Source organism: Stenella coeruleoalba, assembly GCF_951394435.1.
Source record: "Stenella coeruleoalba genome assembly, chromosome: 6".
NCBI classification, from domain to species: Eukaryota; Metazoa; Chordata; class Mammalia; order Artiodactyla; family Delphinidae; genus Stenella; species Stenella coeruleoalba.
This window is the reverse complement of record NC_137151.1, coordinates 83,301,662-83,314,255: the sequence shown is the minus strand read 5'-3', so window position 1 is coordinate 83,314,255 and position 12,594 is coordinate 83,301,662. Positions and strand designations below refer to the sequence as shown.

The 12,594-nt window shown below is 34.1% G+C and overlaps 1 long non-coding RNA gene across 2 annotated transcripts in view; it reads left to right on the top strand.

Moving 5' to 3' along the window:
• The window catches only part of LOC307188225, a 291,691-nt gene that overhangs the window by 151,510 nt on the left and 127,587 nt on the right, over positions 1–12,594 (top strand). The window lies entirely within an intron of this gene.

Sequence of the window (12,594 nt, the reverse complement as noted above, 5' to 3'; positions counted from 1 at the left end):
TGAAATGATAACTTTGTTTCTTACGGAAACAATGCCAGTTTTCCTAGAATTTTTAGTTTGGATTGTAAGACTGACTAAAGGAAGAGGCCATAGTAATGAAGAACTTCTGTTTGAAAATTATAAAAAGACTCTGTGACCCAAAGCGTATGGGAAAAAGTAAACCGGAACTCTATCTATTAACTGAATAAAAAAAATAGTGGGTAATACAAGATTTTAATTCCAGTTTGGGGGGAGGGAGATATATGAAGCCTAAATATGTATAGCTATGTTTTCGTACTAAATAGTCAATAACAGACAATATAGAAGGGATCATAATATACAAAAATATAAAAAAAGAACAAATGGATTGCTAAACACTGAACTAGGGATCAACTAAAATATATGATACAATGGCAAGACTCTTGTGGTGGTGAGTTTGGTTGGCCTACTTGGTTTGCTAGAGTAATTTTCATAGTTGGCCAAATGACTTTTAGTAAACCACTTATTCTTGACCCTAAAAGCATTTCTGTGAACATAAATATAATGTAAGATATCATCTGTATCTACCGCTAGTCTGTTAAGTGGAGTCAGCCTGCCCTGTGAATCATGTGGAGCAAACAGAAGCCCAGACTTAGGCATCAACCCCTGTTCTTCTCTGCCTTTGGTATCTTGGCTTCTCAATTCCCTGGCATTCTTATTTTATTGTTTTTAAAATGATAGGGAATTAATTAATTTCCTTTTATTCCTACTTACATTGCTCCTATTTTCTTCCTCTCCTCTTAGGCAGTCAATTAAATGTATTTAACATGTATCTTTTCATTTGTATGTATTTGCAAAAATGAATATGTTTGTGCATGGATTTTTAATAAATGAATATATACATATATTTTTTTGCCAAGCATCCTATTGTTGATGTTCATCCACATAAAAACTTTGAAATATGTGTATCTAATTTGTTTTTTTGAATGGTTGCCTAATACTACACAGTGTGCATCTACCATATTTTACCTACACACCTTTCTAGCGATGGACATGCAGGTTGCCTCCAACTTTCCAGCACTACATACTACACTATAATAGATATTTTTCAGAGATGTTATTATAATAGATATTATATATAATATCTATTATATTATAATAGATATTATAATAGATATTATTTCAGAGATGTCCAAGAATTTTTGGAGATATATCTATCTATCTATCTATCTATATATATATATACATGTACACACACACACACACACACACACACACCTAGGAGTAGAATGGCTGGGCCATGGATTATCTGTGTACTTCATTTGACTAACTAGTGACAGAAAGCTGTTTTAAAACAATATTTTAAAGAATCTTTCTTTTTGTAACATTTTTATTGAGGTATAAGTTATATACCATAAATCCACTCTTTTAAAATGTACAATTCAGTGTTTTACAGTATATCCAGGGAGTGCATCAGCACCACTATTTAACTTTAGAATATTTTCATCACCCCAAAAGGAAACCTTGTACCCAACCCACCCCATCCCCGCCTCTCCTCCACCTCTTGCAACTATGCCTCTATTTTCTGTCTCTATGTATTTACCTATTCTGGACATTTCATTTTATGGAATCGTACAACATATGGACTTTTGTGTCTGGTTTCTTTCATTTAGCATTAAGTATTCAAGGTTTATCCATGTGGTAGCATATATAAGTACTTCATTTCTTTTTATGGCTGAATGATATTCCATGTCCAGATTTACCATGTGAATGTTTATCTATTCATCAACTGACAGGCATGGGTTGTTTTCACGTTTTGGCTATTATTAACAGTGGGGGTGTGAATACTGGTGTACGAGTTTTCACGTGGACATATGTTTTTAATTCTCCTGGGTATATACCTAGGAGTGGAACTTCTAGGGCATATGGTAACTCTATGTTTAAGCTTTAAAGGAACTGCCAAACTGTTTTCCAAAGAGGCAACGCCGTTTTACATTCTAATTAGTAGTGTATGAAAGTTGCAATTTCTCCACTTCATCAGTGTTTGCCTTTTGATTTTACCCATGCTAGTGGATGTGAAGTGGTATCTCGTTGCGGTTTTTTTTTTTTTTTTTTTTTCGGTACGCGGGCCTCTCACTGTTGTGGCCTGTTCCGTTGCGGAGCACAGGCTCCAGACGCACAGGCCCAGCGGCCATGGCTCACGGGCCCAGCCGCTCCGCGGCATGTGGGATCTTCCCGGACCGGGGCACGAACCCGTGTCCCCTGTATTGGCAGGCGGACTCCCAACCACTGCGCCACCAGTGAAGCCCTCTTTGCGGTTTTGATTTGCATTTCCCTTATGGCTAATGTTGAGGATCTTTTCTTATGCTTATTGGCCATTCGTATATCTTCTTTTGAGAAATGTCTATTCAGGTCTGCGGTGGGTCGAATTATGTCTCCTAAAAAGATTTGTTGAAATCCTGACTCACTGGTACCTTTGAGTGTGACCTCATTTGGAAATAGAGTCTATTTTTTCTTTGGCTGATTGTTCTTTTTATTCATATGAGAAACTATTGCCTTATTCAATGTTACTAAGATTTACCCCTATGTTTTCTTCTAAGAGTTTTATAGTTTTGTTCTTACACTTAGGTCTATGATTCATTTTTTTTTTTTTTTTTTTTCGGTACGCGGGCCTCTCACTGTTGTGGCCTCTCCCGTTGCAGAGCACAGGCTCCGGACGCGCAGGCTCAGCGGCCATGGCTCACGGGCCCAGCCGCTCCACGGCACATGGGATCCTCCCAGACCGGGACACAAACCACTGTCCCCTGCATCGGCAGGCAGACTCTCAACCACTGCGCCACTAGGGAGGCCCCTATGATTCATTTTGAATTAGTTTTTTCTCCCAGGAAGTTTTGAAATACCATTTGGCCTTTTCCAACTATTCTGAATAATCTATTTGTTTGCTCCCTAACCATGTTCAAGCAACTGGTATCGATCTAGTAGGTTCCTCTGTACCACTATGATTGCTTAATAGAAGAGCAGTTTTCTACTACCTCTATGCAGTTTTTCTTTACTCTTCAACTTGTGTGATAATTTAGCTAAGTAGAGAATTCTTTTTGGACAGTACTTTTTCTCAGAACTTTGAAGATGTTATCTTGTAAGGGATATTCTTTGTAGGTCATCTCTCTTCATTTTGATTGCTTCCAAGATCTTTGTCTTCTCAGTTTTACTCTGAGGCATTTATTCAGAATTCCAATTTTATTGTTGTTTTTCTTGAGTCTGATGATTCAGGTCTTTTGCTTATTTCTTACTGTGCTGTGTATATATTCATCATATTGAAGCCCTTCAGATGGCTAGTTCTGATTATAACCCATTCCCTCTAGACTTAACCTCTATTCTGAGTTTTACTGTATATATCTCTTTACTTTTCTTATAGTTTTACCACCACCTTATGTATCACTAAACAATACAGTTTAGTTTTTCCTGTTTCTGAACTTATAATCATACAGTAAAATATGCTTTTTCTTCTGCCTTCTTTCTATTAACATTGTATTTTTTAAGATTTATCTGTTCTGATGCAAATAGTTGTAGTTTGTTCATTTTCATCACTGCATAGTATTCCATTGTATATGTGTATATATATATATATATATCTCACTATCTTTTTCTTTTTTTTTACTATTAATGGGCATTTGAGTTGTTTCTGAATTGAGGCTATTAAAGTTTTGCTGCTTTGGAACATTTTTGTTCATATATTCTGGTGTACACATTATAGTGTATACAAACCCTTTTCAGTTACATGCTTTTCAAATGTATTCTCCTAGTGTGGCTTGTCTTTTAATTTTTTTTAGTAATTTTCCTGATAATTTTATGATTTTGTGCTTGATTTTTAAAAAGTGAAGTCAGATATATGTTATTTTTTCTAGAATTAAAAAATGCTTTTCTCATTTAACTTCTCAATTCATAGGAAATAAGCCATCTTTTCCTCACTGCTTTTCCATGCTCCCTATTTTATATATAAAGTTTTTGTATGTGCATAAATTTGTTATTGGGTTTTTCATTCTGTTCCATTGCATCATTTATATTTCCCTGAATGAATACCACGTCTTATTTATTATTTTTTATGAACTTTAGAGTTATTAATTTATACAGAAAATACTCCCATGAGATTTTTCTGGGAAGATTTATATATATGAAGACTTATATATATAAATATATAAAGATGTATATATTTATAAATATATAGATTTATATATTATAATAAAATATATTTATATATTTATAAAATATATATTTATAAAGATATATAAATAGACATATATTCCATGGTCATGGATAGGATAAATTCTAATATATATGTAGTGGTATCTCATTTATCAGATATGTCTTTTGCAAATATTTTCTCCCAGTCTGTGGATTATATTTTCATTCTCTTGACCGTATATTTCACAGAGCAAAAATCTTTAATTTTAATGAAATCTAGCTTTCAGTTATTCCTTTCATGGATCATACCTTTGGTGTTGTATCTAAAAAGTCATTGCCAAACCCAAGGTCATCTAGACTTTCTACTATGTTATCTTCTAGAAGTTCTATAATTTTGAATTTTACATTTAAACTTGTGATCCATATTGTGTTAATTGTTGTGAAGTGTAAGGTCTGTGTCTCAATTAATTTTTTTTTGCATGCAGATGTCCAGTTGTTCTAGCACCATTTGTTGAAAAGTCTACGTTTTTTTCATTGTATTGCCCTGTTCCTGTTCCATTGTCAAAGATCAGTTGACTTTGTTTATGTGGGTCGTCTATTTCTGGGTTCTCTATTCTGTTCCATTGATCTGTTTGTCTTTTCTTTCACCAATACCACACTGTCTTAATTACTGTAATCTTACAGTAAATCTTGAAGTCAAGTAGTATTAGTACTCTAACTTTGTTCTTCTCTTTCAATATTGTGTTGGCTAGTATTAGTCTTTTTCCTCTCTGTGTAAACATTAAAAGCAGTTTCTTGATAGCCACAAAATAACTTGCTGGGGTTTTGATTGGGATTTAATCAAAACTATAGAGCAAGTTGGGAAGAATTTGTATCTTGACAATATTGAGTCTTCCTATCCATGACCATGGAATATATGTCCATTTATTAAGTTCTTTGATTTCATTAGCAGAGTTTTCAATTTTCCTCATATAGCTCTTATACATATTTTGTTATGTTTCTACCTAAGTATTTTAATTTTGGGGGTGCTTACCTAAATTGTATTGTGTTTTTAATTTCATCCACTTGATCACTGCTGGTACATAGGAAGGCAGTTGAGTTTTATATATTAACTTTGTATCTTGCAAACTTGCCGTCATTACTTATTAGTTTCAGGAATTTTTTGTTGATTATTTTCGATTTTCTACAAAGATGATCATGTCATCTGTGAATAAAGACAGTTTTATTTCTTTCTTCCCAATTTGTATAAGTTTTGTTTCCTTTTCTTGTCTTATTGCATTAACCAAGGCTTCCTGTACAATGTTGAAAAACAGTGGTGAGAGAGGACATTCTTGCCTTGTTCCTGATCTTAGTGGGAAAGCTTAGAGCATCTCACCATTAAGTATGATGTTAGCTCTAGACTTTTTTATAGATGTTCTTCAGTAAGTTGAGGAAGATTTCTCTCCATTCCATGAATGGATGTTAGATTTTGTGAAGTGCTTTTTCTGCATCTACTGATATGATCTTCTTCAGCCTGTTGTTGTGTCAGATTACATTAGTTGAACCAGCCTTGCTTACTTGGGATAAATCCCACTTGATCATGGTGTATAATTTTTTTATACAGTGTTTGATTCAATTTAATAATATTTTGTTGAGGATTTTTATATATCTATATTCATGGGAGATATTGGTCTATAGTTTTCTTGTAGTATCTTTATCTGGTTTTGGTATTAAGGTAATGCTGGTTTCATAGAATGAGTTACAAACTATTACCTCATCTTCTATATTCTGAAAGAGATTGTAAAAAATTGGTATAATTCCTTCCTTAAATGTTTGGTAGAATTCACCAGTGAACCTGTCTGGGCCTGGTGCGTTCTGTTGTGGAAGTTTATTAATTATTGATTCCATTTCTTTCATAGATTTAGGCCTATTTGTGTTATCTATTTCTTCTTGTGTGAGTTTTGGCAGATTGTATCTTTCAAGGAACTTGTCCATTTCATCTAGGTTATCAAATTTGTGGGCATAAAGTTGTTCTTAGTATTCCTTGATCATTCTTTTAATGTCCATGAGATCTGTAGTGATATCCCCTCTTTCATTTCTGATATTAGTAAGTTGTGTCTTCTCACTTTTTTCCTTAGTTAACCAGGCTAGAAGCTTATCAATTTTATGGATCTTTTCAAAAGACTGGCTTTTGGTTTCAGTGATTTTCTCTTTTGATTTCTTATTTTCAATTTTATTGATTTATGCTACATTTTAATTTCTTTTCTTCTACATACTTAGGATTTAATTTTCTCTTATTTTTCTAGTTTCCTAAGGTGGAAGCTTAGATGGTTGATTTTAGACCTTTTTTCCTAATATGTGCATGTAATGCTATAAAATTTCCTCCAAGCATTGCTTTTGCTGCATCCCACAAATCTTGATAAATTGTGTTTTCATTTTCATTTAGTTGAACACAATTTTAAATTTCTCTTGAAATTTCTTCTTTGGCCCATGTGTTATTTAGAGATGTGTTGTTTAATCTCCAAGTATTTTGGTATTTTCCATCTGTCTTTCTGTTTCTGATTTTTAATCTAATTCCATTGTGTGAAAGCAGACATTGTATGTTTTCTGTTTTTAAAAAATTTGTTAAGGTGTGTTTTATGGTCCAGAATGTGGTCTGTCTTGCTGAATGTTCATATGAGCTTGGGAAGAATATGTATTGTGTTGTTGTTGGATGAAGTAGTCTATAGATGTCCATTATATCTGATTGATTGATGGTGTTGTTGCATTTAACTATGTCCTTACTCATTTTTTTATCTGCTCGATTTGTCCATTCTGAGAGAAGGGTATTAAAGTCTGCAGCTGTAATAGTGGATTCATGTTTCTCCTTGCAGTTCTACCAGTTTTTGCCTTACGCATTTTGATGCTCTATTTTTACTCTTATATGTTAAGGACTGTTATGTCTTCTTGGAAAATTGACCCTTTTATCATTATATCATGGCCCTCTTTATCCCTGATAACTTCCTAGGCTCTGAAGTCTGCTATTTTCAAAATTAATATAGCTACTTCTGCTTTCTTCTGATTAGTGGTAGCATGGTATGTCTTTCTTTATCTATTTACTTTTAATCTATAGCTGTGTTCGTATTTAAAATGGGTTTCTTGTAGAAAACATACAGTTGGGTTTTGATTTTTGATCCACTTTGACAATATCTGTCTTTTAATTGGTGCATTTATACCATGACATTCTAAGTGATTATTGATATGGTTGATATGGTTGGAAGAATATATATCATTTTTTTTACTGTTTTCTATTTGTTGCCCTTGTTCTTTGTTCCTATTTTTGTTTTTCACTCTGTTTTGTGCTTTGAGGTTTTAATTGAACATTTTCTATGATTCAATTTTCTCTCCTCTCTCAGCATATCAGTTATAATTAAAAAGGACTTTAAAAAATGGTTGCCCTAGAATTTGCAATATACATTTACAGCTAATCCAAGTTGACTTTCAAATAACACTATACTGCTTCATGGATAGTGCAAGTACTTTATAATAACAACATAAGGCTAATTCCTTATCCTGTCCCTTGTGTCATTGCTGTCATTCATTTGGCTTTTACTGGCATACATTGTTTTATCGTGATTCACTTTACCATACTTCACAGATATTGTGTTTTTTATAAATTGAAGGTTTGTGGCAATACTGAGGCAAGCAAGACTATTGGTGCCATTTTTCCAACAGCATTTGCTCACGTTGTGTCTGTGTCACATATTGTTAATTCTTGCAATATTCCAAACTTTTTCATTATTATTATATTTGTTATGGTGATCTGCAATCAGTGATCTTTGGTGTTACTATTTGTGAAAAAGATTGTAATTTCCTGAATGCTCAGATCATAGCATTTTTTGGCAATAAAGTACTTTTAATTAAGATATGTACATTGTCGGGCTTCCCTGGTGGCGCAGTGGTTGAGAGTCCGCCTGCTGATGCAGGGGACATGGGTTCGTGCCCTGGTCTGGGAAGATCCCACATGCCGCGGAGCGGCTAGGTCCGTGAGCCATGGCCACTGAGCCTGCGCTTCCGGAGCCTGTGCTCTGCAACAGGAGAGGCCACAACAGTGAGAGGCCCCCATACCGCAAAAAAAAAAAGATATGTACATTGTCTTTTAAGACATAATGCTATTGCACACTTAATAGACTACAGTATAGTGTAAACATAAGTTTTATATGCATTGGGAAACCAAAAAATTCATGTAACTTGTCTTATTGAGAGATTTGCTTTATTGTGGTGGTCTGTAACTGAATGTCCAATATATCCGAGGTATACCTGTATATAAGCATACATGATTGCCATTATTTTGAACAGACTGTTATCTGTTACATCAATTTAGAATAAGCAAAATCAAAGTTTTCCTTTGACCTTTGCTTATTCCTTCTGTGATACTCTTCCTGGCTTTATGTGGATCAAAGTTTCTGAACTATATAATTTTCCTTCTCACTAAAGCACTTCTTTTCACATTTCTTGCAAGGCAGGTCCACTAGCAACCAACTCTCTCAATTTTTGTTTGTCTGAAAAAGTCTTTATTTCTTTCACTTTTGAAAGATAAATTTGCAGGGCACAGAATTCTAGGTTGGTGATTTTTTTCTCTCAACTATATAAATATTTCATTTCATTCTCTTCTTGCATGGTTTTTGAAGAGAAGTCAGGTGTAATTCTCATCTTTGCACCTCTATATATAAAGTATTTTATTGCTCTGGCTTCTCTCAGCATTTTTTCTTTATCTTTGATTTTCTATAGTTTGAAAATGAATGCCTAGGTGTAGTTTTTTGTACATTTATTCTATCCGGGCTTTCTGAGCTTCCTGGATCTATGGCTTAGAGTCTGACATTAATTTGGGGGAAATTCTTAAGTCAATACTTTTACAAATATTTCTTCTGTCCTTTTCTTTCTTCTCTTTCTGGTATTTCCATTTGTGTGTGTTACATGTATATTACATTCTATGTATGTGTTTATAGTTGTCCCCTAGTTCTTGGATATTCTTTTCCGGTGTTTGTTTTTTCCAGCCTTTTTTTCTGTTTGCTTTTCAGCTTTTCAGCTTTCTGCTGAGATATTTTCAAGCTTAGAGAGTCTTTCCTCAGCCATGTCCAGTCTACTAATAAGCCGATTGAAGGCATTATTTATTTCTACTACAGTGTTTTTTTATGTTTAGCATTTCATTTTGGTTCTTTCTTAGAATTTCTTTCTGTTTACATTGCCCATCTGTTTTTGTATGTTGTCTTCTTTATCTATTATAGCTCTTAGCATAATAATCACAATTGTTTTAAGTTCCTGGTCTGGTAATTCCAACATTTCTGCCATGTCTGGTCCTGATGCTTGTTCTGTTTCTTCAAACTATGTTTTTTCCATTTGGTATGTCTTGTAATTTTTTCTTGATAGCAAGACGTGTGATGTACTGGTTAAAAGACATTGTTAAAAATAGGCCTTTAGTAATGCAGTAGTAAGGTGTGGCAGAGGAAGGGTAAGTGTTCTATGTTCTTATGGTTAGTTCTCAGTTTTTTATTGTGCCCTTCCTCTGAACTGTAAACCTTATATATGTATTTCGATATTTTCCCCCATTAGGTAGGACAAGATAACTAGTGTGGGCTGGAGTTGGGTGTTTCCCTTCCTCTGGCCCAACATTTCAGACTCTGGTTAAGTAGTTTCTCCTGAGGGCACACCTTGTTATGAAGAACAGAGTGTTCTGCTATATTTCAAAATCGTTCCTTTTTCACCCTCCCCCTACCAGAAGCACCAGGGCCTTTTTCCCCAGTATTCTGTGAGAACCTGGTAGAGCTTCAGAAGATAAAGCTTAACAAAACTTTTGAACACCCGTTCTTGCCCCCCTCTCCCCATTTCCCACACTCCCACCAATGACTGGGTCCCCTTTGAGATGTTATTTCTCAGACTTGCCCACACTGAGACTCCAGCAGTTTGTCAGTTATAGGTCAGGGGTTTATAGCCTTGGCACTAGTTCCTGTAGAGGTTTCTGCTCTGGTGTGTTGTGATTCTCTGTATTCCTCTCTTTGTCTCTAATTTGGGGGGCAGTGGTTTGCCCTGTGCCACCACCTCTCTGATAGATAAAAGAAGAGTTGTCGATTTTTCGGTTTGTTCAGATTTTTACTTGTTAGTTTGGAGTGGTCTGGCTAGAAACTGGAAATTCTTGAGATTTTGATTGAAATAATATTAAATATTTATGTCACTTGAGGAGAATAGACATGGTTATATTACCGAGTTCTACTTTTAATGAGTGTAGAAAACTCTCCAATTATTTAGGTTTTCTTTAATGAATTTCAATAGAATTTTATAATATGCTTCATAGTGCTTTTTGAACATATTTTGTTATTTTTCCTTTGGTCCTTTGTATTTCTTTTTGCTATTATAAATTTTATCTTATAAACATAGTTTTTAACCATTTGTAGCTGTATGCAGGAATGCAATTAATTTTTGCATATATAATTAAACATTTATCTTATTTATTAATTTATAACATTTTCCTTATAATCAGAAATCATAGTCTTCGTGATTCCAATTCTTTGACCTGAAAAATATCTATAATGGCACACATAAGTTTTATTATAATCTTCCCAGAGGAGCCACTCCATCTCTTTCCATAAATCCAAGATGAATCTAAGGTGTCTAGGTGTCTCCACTTAGCCCTTGTAGCTCTCAGGATTGAGGTGGGGGTGAGGTGCTGCTCTCTAGGAGAATTTAGGATATTTGTAAGAGGATTTTTTATGGTGGAAGCTGGGGATACTACATTTCCTGGTATGCAGGGAAAAACTGTCCTACATCTTGCCTGACTGATGGTCTTACCAGTCATTCATGTAAATGAAAAATCCATTTGTAATTATTTGAGCCTGGAACCAACTTCATTATATATGCAAACACAAAATACTTTCTGTAAAGTTTTAATATATAATGCATTTCTCTGGAATGCAGCTGCCAAGTATATGACTGTAATTATTTAGCCTTTATATCTAGATGTTGAGCATAAATAGTACTGTAATAATCAGATGAACATTGTCTTACTTGTATTATACCCATATTGGTTGATTATGAGTAGGTACAAGGATCTTATTTCGTATATCATCTAGTGTAGTCATGGCTGAGCACTTACATATTGAAATACATATTATTTTATTTCCTTTTTAATTTCTTGTTTGCATGGAAGTTAGGACATTATATTAATTTGTTAAAATTAAGTATACTTAGAAGTTATATATTCTAAGAACTTCATTCTATGATAGTACAAAACGGTTAAAAAATATTTGTTATAAAAGAAGGCCCTGAGTCAGTGTTTAGAATCACTGGTCTAAATAGAGAATCAGTTGGTGAACCAAAAATGGTAATTCTCTTTGTAAACAGTTTTAAAAGTTTCACCCAACTCCACAAACACAGCCATCTAAGAGTGGCAATAATCTTATGCTGTTATACAAAAGGATTTTTAAAAAATTGATTTTTGTCTTGATAAAACTGTAGGAAGGTGTGTGTGTGTGTGAGAGAGAGAGAGAGAGAGTTTATAATGGAAGGATTAAGAAAACTAAAAGCTTTCAGAGAAATAAACTGAAGGAAGTAGAGTTTGGACAGGTGGTGTCATTTTTTCCTTTGTGGCTTACATTTGGTGCTGCTAACATTTTCCTTTTCAACTGGAAGGCTAGCAGGAAACAGCTCTAAAGGAATGGAATAATTTCATATTGTTTGTATATAATCTTATTTACAAAGTCAGCATTTGGAAATTTTGGATTAGAATTCTTATTTTGAAACTATGTATTCTTTGAATTTGTACTTCATTAGAAATTGAGGTTAAACCATTTAAAAAATTCTTAGATGGTAATACTGGTAAAACAATTATAGAAAATAATTATATTTTTAATATAAAGAATATCATTAACTCTGATGTGGGTTCTGAGTTTTTATGCCTTGGAGTTACGTTTGAAAATTCTTAAAGTACTTTCATACCTCCATGTATTTGGAATTGCTTACCTCTTCCTCTAACTCTGCCTTTTAGATTGTTTAGTCTGTTGCTATAGCAGTCACTACTGTGCTTCCTAATAGTTGGCTAAATGTCAAACTTCCGTTGTAGGTGATAGACGTGGCAATTGTGTTTCAGCAGTTGGCCAAAATAAAGGATGGTGTGAATGGGTGGGAGGATAGTGATACTCTATCCCAAATTCTGTGTGAGCGTGAGCTACGTATATTACAAGTTGAAAAAACAGGAACTCTAAGTTTGGTCATGAAGTAGTAGTATAAAGTAGTCAGTGACTCTTAGAATTGAGACCAAGAACTAGCTAGCAGACGTCTGATTCATACGCATTATATGATGGAGGAGATAGACTTTTAGGATTCACATTTTCTCCTGACCAACTGCCAACTCTCTTTTCTGACTGACTGACTAAAATGTCAAATACCTTTTGGGGTTTTTTCTGCTGTTTCTAGTCAATCTGTAAATCTCACTGCTTTTCT